The 2,629-nt window shown below is 38.0% G+C and overlaps 1 protein-coding gene across 1 annotated transcript in view; it reads left to right on the top strand.

Annotated features, from left to right (window-relative positions):
- dlg4b (discs, large homolog 4b (Drosophila)) overlaps window positions 1-2,073 on the top strand; it is a 43,604-nt gene extending 41,531 nt beyond the window's left edge. The window contains exon 19 of the mRNA XM_053686424.1: window positions 1-2,073. This exon is cut by the window's left edge and continues 1,150 nt beyond it. The gene's annotated coding sequence lies outside the window, so the exon portion shown is untranslated.
- Window positions 2,074-2,629: the final 556 nt, after the last annotated feature.

Here is a 2,629-nt window from a genome sequence, read left to right as displayed (position 1 = left end):
ATATCAAATTAATAAATAACTTCATTGTGAAATGTATGTATTTAAATGTAAGAGTTTATATTTTGCGTCAGTGATTTAATTCAGAGTGAATGACAGGAGCATATCTGTGTGTACATTCCACCTTAAACTCAAACTTTACATTTATAAATAACATTTTCATAACTATTATCATTTTATCTTCATTATTTATATATTAGCTGAACACACTCATTTTATGGCTTGTTCTCATACTAAAACTTTTTTGTTGTTGTTGCTAGGCAACAAAATGACTTTGGACACTCAGTGTGCTGAAATTTCAGAAAGGAAAAACTAATCTTACTAACAGAATTTCTTGGAATAATGCTGTTTATAAACAACAACATCTCCTTCACCTGTAGTTTACTTACACAATACTAATGTACAATTATTTATACATTTATACATTCTTGCTTTAAATAATGTATGTAAATCATTTCTGTTTTTATCAACAAACTCTTATAGATATACGATCCCTAAGAGTATTATAATTATTTTAATTTCTTAATTTCAAAAATAGCCTTTGAGAAAAGTAAAGTTTATTAAAACTATAATATAGTTCAAAGTAAAATGTTTTATTAATGTTTGTCATGTCATTGACCCATATAGTGTATATATTATATTACAGAGAGTGAGAAAGATGGGTAGAGAGAGACAGGTATACAATACATACAGAGACAGAGAGTGAGACAGGTGGGTTCATTAATAAAGTTTTGATAAAAAGGCTTTAAATTGTTAATTTATAACCTCATTATTTATTCATGAGTTATTGGGGGTCTGTCTATCTGTCTGTCTGTCTGTCCGTCTGTTTACTTTAGGGGCCTGAGAGTGTTTTTTGTATATTTTAAACACTCTCACATTGTATTACTGTACATAAACACTATATACTATATACTGTGGAATCAGGGCACACACACATACACACATGTACACACACTACACGTGTGTAACATATGTGTGTATGTAACACATATACACACATACATACACACACACGCGTACATACAAACACATACACGTACACACACTACAAGTAACAAACACACACACAAACACATATACGCACACACACGTATACACACGTACATACACACAAGCGTACACACTCATACAAATACAGGTGCCGAAAAACACGAGATATTCTCCGTTAATTTGAACCACTCAAAAAATCAATTGAAATTCGGGAAGCTCTGTGATTGGTGGATCTCGGGGTTCGCAATATCTACCCTGTGTTCTATGGACAGAATGCCTGCCTTTTCGAAGTGCTGGAGGGCGTGGTTATCGAACCATTGTCATAAGGTCAATTCGTCTTTGCATTTCACGTACAAACAAACAGGTTTGTAATTAACATGAAGAATTCACTTAACACTAGCCTCTCTTCAGCCAGTATCAGTGCTGCAGCTGCTTCAGACGACTCGTCATTGTCCACGTCACGTAACAGCAGCAGTGAAGCTGGGACGCAAAACCATTCTCAAACATATCGAGATAACTGGGGAAAAAACTTTCCCAGGTATTTTGGGGACTCTGCTCTAAAGAGAAAGACATGCACGCCCGCTCCCATGGGAGTAAGAATATTATAAGGCGTTTGTAAGCAAAGGCTTCTCTGGCTGGTCAAGAGCACTGGAAAGATTTAGGTGTGGTGAAAGATCAGATCTACAAGAGCTGCGGATAGTATCGCTAGCACTGCCGGAGCTGGTACTAGTGTGGCAACTGCTCTAAATTCAGGTAAACAACAGCAGATGGAAGAAACATGTAGTGCGTTATTGCGTGTTTTATCATGACGGGGATTAGTCATTCGAGGACACCCAGATGAGGATCCAATTTAATTCAACTGTTAAAGTTATGAGCTCAAGACGTCGCAGTGCTGAAGTCACGGTTACAAACACCACCGGCAGACACTGACATCCGTGCCTATGCATACAAATATATATATACAGACACGTACAATCACACACACACGCATACATATGTAGATCCACACAAACACACACACACACACACACAATGTGTGCTGAATAGTGTAATGAAGGTCTCTGTACATTAAATTATACTGAAACATTAAAGACATTTTCTCAAACTGAAGTGTGCACATGTCTGCTTCATCTACATACACTATCACTAATCCCTAATCCACTACCCTAATCCCTAATCCACTACCATAATCCCTACTCCACTACCCTAATCACTAATCCACTACCCCAATCACTAATCCCTAATCCACTACCCCAATCACTAATCCACTACCCCAATCACTAATCCCTAATCCACTACCCCAATCACTAATCCACTACCCCAATCCCTAATCCACTACCCCAATCACTAATCCCTAATCCACTACCCCAATCACTAATCCACTACCCCAATCACTAATCCCTAATCCACTACCCCAATCACTAATCCAATACCCCAATCCCTAATCCACTACCCCAATCACTAATCCCTAATCCACTACCCCAATCACTACTCCACTACGCTAATCCCTAATCCACTACCCCAATCACTACTCCACTACGCTAATCCCTAATCCACTACCCCAATCACTACTCCACTACGCTAATCCCTAATCCACTACCCCAATCACTAATCCAATACCCCTGTGTAAGAGAGAGAATAC

Source organism: Ictalurus punctatus, chromosome 15 (assembly GCF_001660625.3).
Source record: "Ictalurus punctatus breed USDA103 chromosome 15, Coco_2.0, whole genome shotgun sequence".
Taxonomy (NCBI): Eukaryota; Metazoa; Chordata; class Actinopteri; order Siluriformes; family Ictaluridae; genus Ictalurus; species Ictalurus punctatus.
Note: the sequence above shows the minus strand (reverse complement) of the source record. Positions and strands in the feature narration are given on the sequence as shown.